Genomic DNA, 13,471 nt, shown 5'->3' on the forward strand with positions numbered 1-13,471 from the left:
ATAAATCTTAAAAAAAAAAAAAAAAAAAAAAGAACCGAGAACGACGAATAAGATGGGGGAGTTTGAGTTGAAATGTTGACTTGGTTGCTGCATTGGAAGACTCCCTTTCTCATCTGGGCCCTAAACTGGTTCTGAAAGCCAGTTTACATGGGGAGATAACTTTGGAAAAGCGGAAGCCAGGCCTGGATGAATACGCCCTCCTAAGGTGACTACGTGTTTGCAGAAGGTGGTACTCATTTAGATGTAGAAGTTCTGGTTTAGGCGTGACACATCAATCCTCCGGTTGTTATCATCAAGTTAGTACTTTCAGAAGTTCTCTATCCTGAGAGGATGAAGAGTTGAGGAGGCATCAGACATTGCAAAGTCACTGGGAAGGAAATTAATCTGGGGAGACTTCCTGGAGAAAGAGGCCTGTGGAGAGGAGCTGGAAATGAGAGTCTTTAATGCTGCAGACTTGATAGTGGAACCCGGGCTGGGGAACTAAATGGAATTGACTTGGGGCTTTTAAACAAAGGTGACCCCAGAGTCCAGGGTGGTGGTTGGTAGAATGTTCTAATAGAGTTTTCCACAGGAGGAAGGGGGCGGCATCCTGGCTGCTTGCCATTCCTTGCTTCTGGGTAACTGGAGCCGGTACTAAAGTATTACTGGGGCCTGGTGGGTCTCTCCAGCAATGCACCCCCTTAATCCCCAGGAGCGCCAGGGGCCCGGGCCCAGCGCAGACAGAGCCAGCTTCCTCATGGAGATCATTTGGACAAGTAGGGTTTTATGCTGTCATTTATTCCCGTGTGAGCTGGAGGCTGAGGAGAGGAGCTGCCAGTGAGGGCTGCGGGAGGCGATCGGTGCCGTTCTCTGCTGAGGTTCGAGGAACTCCAGGCGGCGGCTGTCCTAAAACGCCCCGAGTTGGCCATAAGCCCTGGCTTCTTCTGGTCTCCTCACTGTCTGCTGGGGGAGGAATCTGACCTCTTCCCTGCTTCCTGTTCTGAGTTAACGATGGGGAAGGGGCCGGCTGGGTGAGTGGGGACGCATAATCTCTTCAGAGACGCAGAGATGCTTGGGGGTGCGGTGGAGGGAAGCCACTCCGGGCGCGTCCATCAGCCTGGCTGGCAGAGGGAAGGGAAGCCGACAGGGGAGCGCGTGAGAGGACTTCTCTCCTTGAGCGCTGCTGCTGGTTCTTGGCGGGTCGTGCTTGCTTTGGTAGTCCAGCCTTCTCAACGTGGGGACCGGGGGGGGGGCGGGGGGGAGTCTAGCTTTACTGCTGTCTCGGAAACAGTCATCCATTGCTATCCGCAGAGGATTTGTTCCAGGACTCCCTACAGATAGAAAGTCTGAGGATGCCGGAATCTGGGGTGCTTGTGTCTCTTCCTAAAATGGTGTAGTATTTGCGTCTAGCCCACACACAGCCTCCTACATATTTTGAATTGTCTTTTGGGTCGGTGTTGTGGCACAGTGGGTTAAGTCACTGGTTGTGATACAAGCCCTCCTGTATCTGAGTCCTGGCTGCTCTGATCCAGCTTCCTGCTAATGTACCTGGGAAGGCAGCAGAGGATGGCACAAGTACTTGGGCCTCTGCTACCTGTATGGGAGACCCAGTGCTTTGGCCTGGTGCAGCCCTGGCCATTGTGGCCATTTGGGGGGCGAACGAGCAATGGAAGATTTCTCTGTCTCTCCCATCTCCTCTCTCTGTTGCATTCTTTCAAATAAATAAATCAATCTTAAAAAACTCATCTTCCCAATGCAATGGGAATGCTATGTGAATCACTGTTATGCTGTATTTTTAAGGGAACAATGATAAGAAAAAGTCTGTACATATTCAGTGCAGACAGAATTTTTTTGAGCATTTTGGTCCTCGGCTTGTTGACTCCCAGGTGCAGAGCCCAGCTGGCGAGCTGAGTGTACTTCTCTTTGGCACACAGTGGATGTTCTCCCGCCCCGGGAGAAACCCAGCTCCCCTGCTGACAACTCCCTGCTTTCCCAGGAGCTTCCGCTCTCACGTTGGCTGCTCCCTCTGATTTTCTTGTCCTCGTGAATTGTCCGTTTTATTTGTGTCTGGATTCCTTCAGCTGTTCTCTGTGCCCTGAATCCTCCCCAGATGTGCAGCACAGCCCCTTTCTCTGAATTTGCCTAAGCAGCAGCGTCATAAGGTTTTTGTCTTTGCTACAGCTTCAAGGTGGGCTTTGGTCGCCCACACCTCACCTCTCACTGGCCCTGGGGAACTTGCTTCCCTGACGTAGGGAGCTTCCTGTCATCTCTCTGTCCTTAGACTGAGTGTCCCATGAACACCCCCTTTCCCTGACACTCCTTACCCATTGGCTCAACTTCATTCTTCATTCTTCATTCATTCAAGAAATGTTTATGGAGTACCTTCCCTATAAAAAGAGATAGAAGGCAGGAGGGAGCTCTCTTTCCACCATGGATGTGGATCCCTCCATTTACTTGGAGGCACCATTCATTCTAGAGTTCTTTTTCTCTCTCCTTCATGGGCACCTCTTTGGCCCAGTCCTATGGGTTGTTTCTCATTGTGGGAGGCCGACTGTCTCATGCGAATATATGCTTATTTCCTCACTGCTAAATAAATTCTGTCCCTATTTGCACAGTCCCCTCTGAGACTTTCTGTCTCTGCAGGAGGCAAGACCCTGGCTTGGAAATTGATATATTCATTGCCCACATCAAGCGCCCTGGGGAGTTTCACCTTGCTGCATTGAAAACTTGGCTACGCTGCTGCCTGGCTGCTGCCTGCCGTTGGAGTAGCCCAGGTTGAGAGAAAATCTCTGTCCCGTGATCCACCACCGCACACCTCAACTCTGTCAAGCACAAGTTCTCCAAACAAATAGAGCCTCAACCCCTTTACCCTGTGGGATGCCTACGCCCTAGTGAGAAGAAGCTTCTCTGTCTTGTACGATACTCACCTCACATCTGCAGGTGACACGTGAGCAAAAGAAGGAACAGGCCTCCGGGTGCTTTGCTGTCCACAACTCCCACCCCCACCTTCCCTGTATCTTTTATTTTTTTTTTTTAGATTTATTTATTTGTTTGAGAGGCAGAGTTACAGCAAGAGAGGGACACATCTGCTGGTTTGCTCCCCAAATGGCTACAACGGCCAGAGCTGTGCGGATCCAAAGCCAGGAGCCAGGAGCTTCTTCTGGGTCTCCCACGTGGATGCAGGGCCCAAGGACTTGGGCCATCTTCTACTTCTTTCCCAGGCCATCAGCAGGGAGCTGGATCGGAAGTGGAGCAGCCAGGACTTGAACCAGCTGCTCCTATGGGATGACACTACTGCAGACAGAGGCTTAGCCCGGTATGCCACAGTGCCAGCCCCCTTCCCTTGTATCTTATTTAGGAAGCCCAGCTCAAAAGGAATTCCTTGAAAACACTGCAAATAAATGTGCTTTGTCTTAAAGGTTCAAATCTGTCTGCAAGTATTCTGATTATCCTTTTTTATTTTTTTAAAAAAGATTTATTTATTTGAAACAGTTACATACAGAGAGGAGGAGAGAGAGAGAGAGAGAAAGAGAGAGAGAGGTCTTCCATCCGCTGGTTCACACCCGAAATGGCTGCAATGGCCAAGGCTGGGCCAGGTTGAAGCCAGGAGCCAGGAGCTTCATCCTGGTCTTCCACATGGGTGCAGAGGCCCAAGCACTTGGTCTATCTTATCTCCTGCTGCTTTCCCAGGCACATTAGCAGGGAGCTGGATCAGAAGTGGAGCAACCAGGACTGAACTGGCACCCATATGGGATGCCAGCATTGCAGGCGGCAGCTTTACCCCTCACCGGCCCCTCTAATTGTCTTTTAACATCACCCAAAGGACCTTTCTTCTGACATTACTCAAAACTCACAGAAATATTTTCTTAAGCACAGAACCAAGCACCTCTGCACAAACTATGCATGATTTTGGAGAACAGATCTATAGCCAGTTATTTCTGTTATGAATTATTCTGCAATAAGAATGAGATAATTTAGTTCGGATGTGTGAGGGGGCCTGGGGAGAAGCAGGAGGGTGCACCCGAAAGGTAAAGTCAAGCTCTGGCCAGTGATTGGCCCTTCTGGTCCTGTTGGCTCCCCCTACCCCTGCCTCCCCAACTCTGCGTGCTCTCACCAGCCTTCTCCCGACTGCACAGGGAAACCAGGACTGGCCAGGGGTCCTGGGAGATCTCATGGATGTATGGGAGGCCAGACCACTGGTAAGTCTCTGGGCAGTGGGAGAAGGAGGGTTTTCTGGAAGAAACACAGGCTGGGGTCGGGAGGCTCGAGTGCAGGGCGGGACGCCTGCAGATTTCTGCAGACCAAGCAGCTGGGCTACGGGGCAGGAGGCAGGCCCCGGGAGGGGGAGCCTTCTGCCAGCTGGGCTGTAGGAATCCTGGCTGGCTTTTGTGTTTTAATTCTTTGCTTATTCTCCTTAAAACAACTCATGTTGCACATTCCAGATCACTTCTGCCCAGCGAAACAAGTTAAACAAACGTGGGAGCCAGGGACAACCTCAGGGGTCTGAATGTGGTGGCAAGGTGGCGACATTGTCTGGAGGGACTCCCCCACCCCCCCACCCCGGGGAGGGGGTGCGGATTCTGCACGGCCTGGCTCTCTCCCCTCTCTCCTCCAGGATGAAACTCTTAGATTGGAGTTAAGAAAAGTGGATTGTTCTGACCCCCAGGGCTTGCTTATTTCTCAGCTTACAGAGAAGGCCGGAGGCATGGAGAATGGCATGAAAGCTGGCCTTGTGTTAGCCGCGTCTGGGTGAGCCGTGGGAGCAGCAGAAGCCACCTGTGTGGCAGGAAGGTCTCTGTGTGAGAGGGCATGTCGTGGGTTAGGATGGGAGCTGCTCCCGGGGTCATGCGGCCAGCCTGGGCTTGCTGATACAGTAAGCAGAGCCCCTCACCTCCCATTCAGCCTCCTCTCCTTTCCAGCTTTGCTGCCGCTACTACGTTAGAAGTTTAGAGGCAGTTCTGAATGCTGGCTACATCACGCCCCCTGGAAGTGTCCTGGCCCTCTTTGGTGTGTGAATCCACTTCCTGGGACCCTGTCTACTGAGGGCAGGAGAAGCCAGGGTTCTTCTGTGGCTCTGCTGAGTCTCCCTGGGAAGTCAGTGCCCCTCTCTTGGCTTCTGTCCCTTCCGGGGTAAAACGAGTGTCAGTCCATTCCTCTCGGGCCCTAGTCTTGGTCCCAAGTCTCCCTCCCAGTGCCCCCAGAACTGCCCGAGACTCCAGGGCTGCAGCCCTCCCTTCCGGGTGGACAGCTGACCTCTCCCAGGGGCACCCTGAGGGCATGGCCCAGCCCAACAGTCATCACCCACCCCTTCCTCCCAGGCCCCTGGATGCGTCCTTCTGCTTTCCAGAAACGCTGGGCTGAGCACCAGTGTTCCCGGCTTTTCCCAGGGCCCAAGATCCATTCTGAAGTCGTGTGGCTGCCTCCCGTGAGAGGGTGGAGAAGAGGCACCTCCCAGCTCTTCTGCTGGGTGCCCCAGGATCAGGAGCTCCTGACTTAACAGATCTCGCCCGTCTTGGACAGCAGAAGGCCCCCAGGGACACCCTCGGCCTTTAAGCCGCTCTCTTCCACGTAGCCCAGCCCAGCGCCTGCCTGTCTCATTTCCGTGACTCCCACGGGGCCGCGTGCACAGGAGGGCCACTGCTGAGAAATGTCCTTGGTGCACATTTGTTGAATGAACGGATGGATGAGAGGAAAAGAAGTCTCTCCTCAGTTTCTCTCTCCCTATGGAGGAAGGAATGAGGCCCTCAGCTCTATTCCCCGGAGCCTCTGCAGCCTTGCTGGCACATGGAGGTCTCCCTTTCATGCCTGTCGCATCAGAAGGGCTGGAAACCACTGGACAGGCAGTGGTGAGCCGGGGACAGCAGTACAGGGGCACTGTCAGTGCGTTCTGTATTTGGCTGTGTCGCTCCCCCTCTTCATGGAGGAACGACACTAAACCCTGCCTAGGCTTCATATCCGAGTCACGGCACCATTATGTCGCTCCCCGTCTTCGTGGAGGAACGACACAGGACCCTGCGTTGTTCTTTCGTCTGCTCGGCCCTCCCCGGGTTTGCTGCTGGTTCTTCCCGGGTTGGCTACCGTCCCTTCCACCTTCGTGGAAGGGCGGTTCCCCCTGCCACATTCCCCACTTCCGCGGGGGAGCGGCACACTGCCGGCCAGCTCTCTCGGGGGCTGCACAGGTGTTCCTTCAGATAGATGTTCCCCTTAGATGTTCCTGGTGCATGGTGTCTCTCTCCTCCTATATAGTCCTCTTCCACCAATCCCAACTCTGCTATCCACACGCCGAGTACGCTGCTCTCCTCCAATCAGGAGCAGGTCCTACAGTTTATTGGTTGAACCGGAGGCAGCTGTGTAGAAGCTGTTTCCCTTCTCAGCACCATATTGTGGGAAAGCAGATGCATAGAATAAGTCTTAATTCCAGTAACTTAGTCTAGTCCGAGTTGCTCCCCACAGGCTGAATCCCGGGAAGCTCCATTCAACTTCAGGGTAGTCGCTGAAACGGGACAGAGAGGCTCAGTGGGCACTGGGTCAGGAACTGTATTGGAAGGAAGAGGGGGGACTTCCCACCTGCAGTCTCCCGATAATAACCAAGAACCATGCTTCTATGGGCCGGCGCTGTGGCTCACTAGGCTAATCCTCCTTGCGGCGCCGGCACACCGGGTTCTAGTCCCGGTCGGGGCGCCGGATTCTGTCCCGGCTGCCCCTCTTCCAGGCCAGCCCTCTGCTGTGGCCCGGGAGTGCAGTGGAGGATGGCCCAGGTGCTTGGGCCCTGCACCCCATGGGAGACCAGGAAAAGCACCTGGCTCCTGGCTCCTGCCATCGGATCAGCGCGGTACGCCGGCCGCAGCGCACTGGCCGCGGCGGCCATTGGAGGGTGAACCAACGGCAAAGGAAGACCTTTCTCTCTGTCTCTCTCTCTCACTGTCCACTCTGCCTGTCAAAAATAAAAAAAAAAAAAAAAAAAAAGAACCATGCTTCTGAAATGTGGGGCGCGGGTCCCCCGCTCCTTTGCAGGTGGTTCTGGTGCTCAGTGTGGGGACAGGCCGGACAATGTGAAGGAGGGAGATTGTTCATCTGCTGATTCACTCCCCAAATGGCCACGCCCTGGGGCTGGCCCAGGCCAGGCCACAGTCTGGAGCCTGGAGCTCCCTCGGGGTCTCCCATGTGAGTGGCAGGGGTCCAAGCACTTGCGTCATCTTCCAAAGCTTTCCCAGGTGCATTAGCAGGGAACTGGATGGGAAGTAGAGCAGCCGGGACTCGAATAGGCGTCCATGTGGGATGCTGTCATTATAGGCAGTAGCTTAACCCACTGTACCACAATGCCAGCTCCAAGCCAAGGGATCTTGAAAAGCAAGCTGCCATGTATTTCTTTAAACATGACATGAAAACAACAGAAGCGAGAGTTCCAGGAAATTAGAAAAACTAATTTGAACCATATTTCCTTCTAAAAGTCGAGGAATTCCAACTTGATGTAAAAATGAGCAATGGAGAAGCACTGAGGTCTAATCTCATAATTTTTTTTATAAAAAAGAAAACCAGAGTAGCATTTGCACAGACAAGCAAGGAAAGCATGCCAAGACATCTTTTTTTTTTTTTTCAAAATGAGCTAAAAAGCATTGAGAAAATGAGGTAAAGCATAAAAGATCATCAATCAAAATTATGAACTCAGAAATAAAGTGACAAGAGTCAGGAATGGGTGAGCAATAAAAAATTATCACTTCATAAATTAGCTCGGAGGAATGCAAGAATGAATTAATGGAACAGATAATGCCTCAGGTTAATAGAAAAGCAAGAGAAATGTAAAAAATAAAAAATAAATGAAGTAGGGGCTGGCGCCATGGCTCACTTGGTTAATCCTCTGCCTGCGGCACTGGCATCCCATATGGGTGCCAGGTTCTAGTCCCAGTTGCTCCTCTTCCAGTCCAGCTCTCTGCTGTGGCCCAGAAGGGCAATGGAGGATGGCCCAAGTGCTTGGGCCCTGCACCCGCATGGGAGACCAGAAGAAGCACCTGGCTCCTGGCTTCGGATTGGCGCAGTGCTGGCCCTAGCAGCCATTTGGGGAGTGAACCAATGGAAGGAAGACCTTTCTCTGTCTCTCTCTCTCACTTTCTATAACCCTACCTGTCAAATAAAAAATAAATAAATAAATGAAGGGAGAGATACAGAGCATCCAATGGGGAGTTATAGACATCAACAGGCAAATAGGAACACACACCTATGAGGGATCTTCAGAAAGTTCATTGGAAAGGCATATTATGAAAAAGCTTTCCGCAGATTTAACAAACATGTACATCAAAATAAACTGACTTTTTTCTTTTTGTATTCTTTCTTCTTGTTTATTTTTCTTTATTTATTTAGAGAGAGGGAGAGAGAGAGAGAGAGAGAGAGTTTCCATCTGTTGGTTCACTGCCCAAATGCCCACAACCCCCAGTGCTGGGTCAGGCCGAAGCCAGGAGCCTGGAACAAAATGCAGGTCTCCCATGTGAGTGGCCAGAATTCACCTGCTGTGTCCCAGGACTGCACTGATAGGAAGCTGAACTGGAAGTGGACTAGGCACTCCCATAGAGGGACAGAGGCGTCCCCAGGGCGGCCTCACCCACCACACCACAATGCCTGCCCCCTCATTTTTGCTTTTCATTTATTCATTTTTAAATTTATTTCAGAGAGAGAGAAGGAAGGAGAAAGAGGGGGAGAGAATTCCCACATGCTGATTCACTTTCCAAAGGCCTGCAGTGGCCATGGCTGGGGCCAGACCAAAGCCAGGAGCTGGGCACACAAACCAGGACTCCCACACAGGTGTCAGGAATGTGTCAGGAATCCAACAATGACTCACCTTCCAGGTGTACATTATCAGGGAGCTGGAGTGAGCAGACGGCCAGGTAAAAAAAGACTTGCAACTGTAAATCGAAAGCGTGTGTCCTCTACCTGAGATTACCAACCCAGAGTGACCAACACTAAGCCACAGCATGGTGAAATCGCCTGGCTTAAAGTTAAAAAAAACGAGCAAACCCAAACCCAGCGCCTCAGGGCCTGTGTGCAGTCGCAGTCTGCCACTTAAAGAGGATTGGATTCTTACCGGACTTTTCGACAGCCGTGCTATTCGTGCAAGAAGAAAAGTCGAATAGCACACGTAAGATTTCGAGGAAAGCCAAGCCTTTCATATCCAGCAAAGCTGAATTTGGAAGGTAAAGGACCTACACTGTGGACCTGTGTGTCTTTCCTCAAGAATCTGCTTGAGAGGGAGATTCAGACAGAATGACCAGAGAGCCGCTACTCTAAGGCATGGTAGTGAACACTGAAAATATACTTACAGGGCCCGGCACTGTGGCGTAGTGGGCTAAGCCTCCACCTGTGGTGCCAGCAGCCCATGTGGGCACCGGTTTGAATCCCGGCCTCTCCACTTCTGATCCAGCTCCCTGCTATGGCCTGGGAAAGCAGTAGAAAATGGCTCATGTGCTTGGTTAGGCCCCTGCACCCACATGGGAGACCTGGAAGAAGCTCTTGGCTCCTGGCAACGCCTTCCCGCCTTTCTTCCACAAACAGTGTGAAGTCATTGTGTTTCCCCTACTCACCGGATATGTTTTGATACTGGGGAGTCAGAGGGGGGACAAAAAAAAGGTGTTATTTTCCGGATCCCAAGACTCGTAGTCTAGAGGTGGAGGTGGATGGGGCAGGCTGCTTCAGAGATGGGTGGTGAGTGGATGGAGCCTGAATAGTGTGCAGACTTGAACCCCAGCTCTATTGCCCACCCGCTGCACAAACTCTGGAACGCGATTGAGTATTTCCGCAGCCACGGAGACAGTGTAAACCATAACGGCGCCACTTCCATGTGCACGCGCCGAGGTCACAGGCAAGGGAGATGTATCACCCGGCACATGGTAGGTGTTTAACAAATGCTGCGTGGTGTACGCCCAGGTAGGGGCCTCCAGGCGCATTCCTCTCGGGGAGCTCAGGGAGCGTGCCTGAGGCGAGTTATATTTGGCTGAAGTTTTTTTGGTGTGTGTGTGTGTGTGTGTGTGTGTGTAGTCCACTCGTGTCACCAGCATCTCATCCCTTCATCTAAGATGCCCGTCTCATGGGTGTTGTGACACCTTGCGAGAATACACGTACTCTCCGCGGAGGGTAGCCACTCAGGATCCGGAAGCTCTTTCATGTCTCTATCCCCGCCTCCTTCTTCTTTCCGGGAGAGACTTCCGGATTTCCTGGTGGCGACTGTAGATCCAGAGTGGGTGGAGCTCTCTTGGGGACAGAACCTTTCGTCCTCTGTGGCTTCAGGTAGGGATAGATTGGGAACAATGGTCTAGGAACCATGAGGCCTCTGACCACTGGAGAAGAAAACTCTGCAACTTCTGTGTCTTTGCACACATCTATGATTAGTTTGACTTCTCTTTGTTCATTCAGTAAAGTCTGTGAAAGAATGGGTTTTGGCTACCACAGAGAAGGGGACAGTTGGCATATTGTCTCCCTTAAATAGCAGGGCAGGTGACGGGGGCCCGAGGGAGTAGGGCAAATAACTGGGTCCCCTTAGTCCCAGGGAGCCTGCGGAGAGCAGCAAGTGCGGCCCGAGCAATTGCCTGGATCTGGAGTGACATCCTGAACTTGAAGCTCTGGCCAAGTGGGCTGTCTTAGGAGACCCCTGGTCCCAGGGACCCGATGACTTGAAAGAAATGCCTCTGTGCCTGCCCACTCCCTGTAGCTGCACCTCCTCCTCAGGACCCCTCCCACTCCTGCCTCCAAGGTCCCTGGTTGGCTATGGTGCTGTTGTGGTTTCACTGCCCGTGGAGGTATTTCTGTTTCAATGAATGTTCTTCTAGCTCCTGCCAGGCTGTTCGAAGATTAATTCACAGTCTTAATGTTTGGTCTGTTCTCTTCCCTTTGACCTCACGGCTTGTCATTCTGTTTTTATGGGCTTTTGAAAAGTAAAAATAGCTGTCCCTATTTCCTATCATCCAAACAGGAGACACGCTCTTTGTCTCCTCTGAAAGGGCCTTGTAAATCCCAGGGACTCCCTTTCTGTCTGGGGTCAGTGTTCTGTGGAGCACTTGACCTTCCCCAGGGGACCTCCTTGTCTTTGATGTGAGGGGAAACCTCAGTTCTGCAGCTTAGCCAGGAAGGAAAAACTAGATGCTAGTGCTCTGTTGGTGAGGTGAGAAAGGAAGAAGTGGGGGTACCTGTCACCAGGTTGGTGGTGGCGGTGGCGGATTTGTCAGCACTCGTCTGCTCCCGGATACGGTATGGTGGGAAGTTGCTTTCCTAAGATGAGAGAGATAGGAAAGAGCCTGTCGATAAACACTGCAAATGCTTTCTTGTCTATACATCAAGGTGCATTTCAATGTCAGTGGGTATTTCTGTACGTATGCATATATGTATTATGGTAATTTTAGAAAAAACAAAGTGGGGAAAAAAAAGAACGAGAATGAGAATGCCACGTGGACTGTCACCTTCCAGAGACAGCTACTGTTGGGCGTCTTAGTGTTTGCAGGATGTGTGTGTGGTGGGAGGAGGTAGGGGCGCTCGGGGAAGGCTCGCGTGCTGATGTGCCGGTCTGCACTGTCTGTGTGCTCCTCTACTTCTGGGTCTCTTTCCAGGACTCCAAGCACTGTTTCTCCCACCCCACAGTCCATCCTGGAGCAGACACAGAGGTTCCAATCTCAGCCCAAGTTCAAGATGCAAAGACGTTGCAGGTGTGCTTGCAGAGCCCCAGTTTTCCCAGACAAGGACCGGATAAGAGGGGGCTGGAGGAGGGACAGAGCTCGCAGTGGAGTTGGAGAGAAGGAGGGGCCAGAGACGGGACCTCATGGGGAGGGCCTCCTGCTCAGGATGGGGGATGCTGAAGGTCAGTGCTGAGCCAGTTCTGGAGTGTGCACCTGGCCACTGCCCCGGTCTGCTGACATCGGTCCCGCCACAGCCCTGGACTCTCCAAGCCTCCCTGTACTACACTCGGAGGAGGAGTCTGAGCCTGACAAGAAGCCCTGACCTCTGGGCTGAGTGTGACTGCCCTTTCCCCCGAGAAGTCCCCGTGGGCAGTGGTGGCGTCACGGACACTGTCACTGTGTGAACGGCTTATTGAGTGGGCTAGACTCCGTCCGAGGAAAGGGAGAAACTTATTTTTTTTTCCCTATCACCTTCATTGGAAACTTGGCCTTTGAAACCGCTCTTCCCACTCCCGGATGAAGTTGTGGACAGGTTTTATAGCTGCTTTCCCAGCACTGTCAGGCAGTCGAAAGCCTGGCTGCTAAAACATCACAGGTCTCTGCTTTCTCCCACCTCGACTGCTTCCTTTCCCCGGGACCTTATCTGGACTGGATGCTTGTGGCGGGGCAGGAAAGGCAGGGGCCATTCTGCTCTCCCCTTCACCACTCTGTCTCTACCCATGAGGCCGCGTCTGACTCTTCTGGGCTCGGCGTAGGCTCGGGGAGAGAGAGGGAGGAAAGGTTTTAGCGCCCTGGCACAGGTGTAATCTGGACCCAGTGCACCCTAGATTGGCGGATCTGTCCTGAGGCTGCTTTGTGGGTGTTTCAGGGCCTCGCCCCACCCCTGAGGACCTCTCACCGGCTCCCCTTTGGCTTGGCCAACTGTGTACTGACCCTCTGGGTGTCACTGACCCCTTCTCTTTGGTGTCACTTTGCAAGGTGTCCTACTAAGTAGCCTCCATCTCCCGGTGATCTGATGCGGCTTCCTTCCAAGGGGACTCCCTCTATCTCTGGCTGATGGGGAACCTGCAGCTTTGGCCTTGCTAATTTCTCCGTAGTGAGCTGTGGACAAGGAAGCCCCTGTTCCATCGTGCAGAGCAGTGTGATGGGCAAAGTTTCTGTCTGGGGGAATTTTCAGGAGAAAGACTGCTGTCAGCCCCCAAGCCCTCCCAATCTGGAGGACACAGCTCCCCAATGCTTCTCTTGACGCCCTCCCCCATTTAACTTCATGTGATGTAGGGGAGGACCTGCATCCTCTCACAGAGACAGGTCCTCTCCCAAGGGCCCCCCAGTGGGCTTTCCACTCATAGGTTCTGGAGGTGGGTGTTGGGGGAGGTCAGAATACTTCGACTTGGACCTGTCCAAGTGTGGCCTCTGTAGGTGGTTGAGGTGGATTTGTTCTGAGAGGAGGAGCCTGGTGGGAGCAAGAGGCACGGAGTCACCACACAGACCCTGGGAGTCGGGTGAAAGCAGGCCAGAGGCAAGCAGCCTGCAGACTCATTTATTTCAGTTGGTACAGCAGCTTATATAACCAAGGCAGCCAATCTGGTCAAGGGGCAGTCTATGCCCTAACCAATCACAGCCTCTTGCCAGGCAGGCTCCTTTGCCATGTGGTTTCCGAAGACATCTAATCACAGCCTGTTGCCAGGCAGTTTCTGTTGCAAGCTGCCATCTTGGCATGGCCTTCTCATTCCACCACAGTGTAGCACTTTGCTTTGGAAGTATAAGCACTCGATACTTTGTATTTGTTTCTTTTTTTCTTTTCTTTTCTTCTTGGGGACTTTTTGACAAAACATGGA

At 52.5% G+C, this 13,471-nt stretch overlaps 1 long non-coding RNA gene across 42 annotated transcripts in view; it reads left to right on the forward strand.

Annotated features, from left to right (window-relative positions):
- The window catches only part of LOC103348286 (uncharacterized), a 160,124-nt gene that overhangs the window by 55,776 nt on the left and 90,877 nt on the right, over positions 1–13,471 (forward strand). For 10 of the 42 annotated variants that reach the window (XR_016216104.1, XR_016216129.1, XR_016216119.1 and 7 more), the window contains one exon: positions 2,623–3,405. The exons of the other annotated variants lie outside the window; for them this stretch is intronic. This is a non-coding gene — a long non-coding RNA (uncharacterized LOC103348286). Of the gene's footprint in view, positions 1–2,622; positions 3,406–13,471 lie in introns of those variants that run through there. 42 annotated transcript variants of the gene reach the window in all.

The sequence above is a fragment of the Oryctolagus cuniculus genome, chromosome 11, assembly GCF_051225735.1.
Source record: "Oryctolagus cuniculus isolate XC-2025 breed Fujian yellow rabbit chromosome 11, ASM5122573v1, whole genome shotgun sequence".
NCBI classification, from domain to species: Eukaryota; Metazoa; Chordata; class Mammalia; order Lagomorpha; family Leporidae; genus Oryctolagus; species Oryctolagus cuniculus.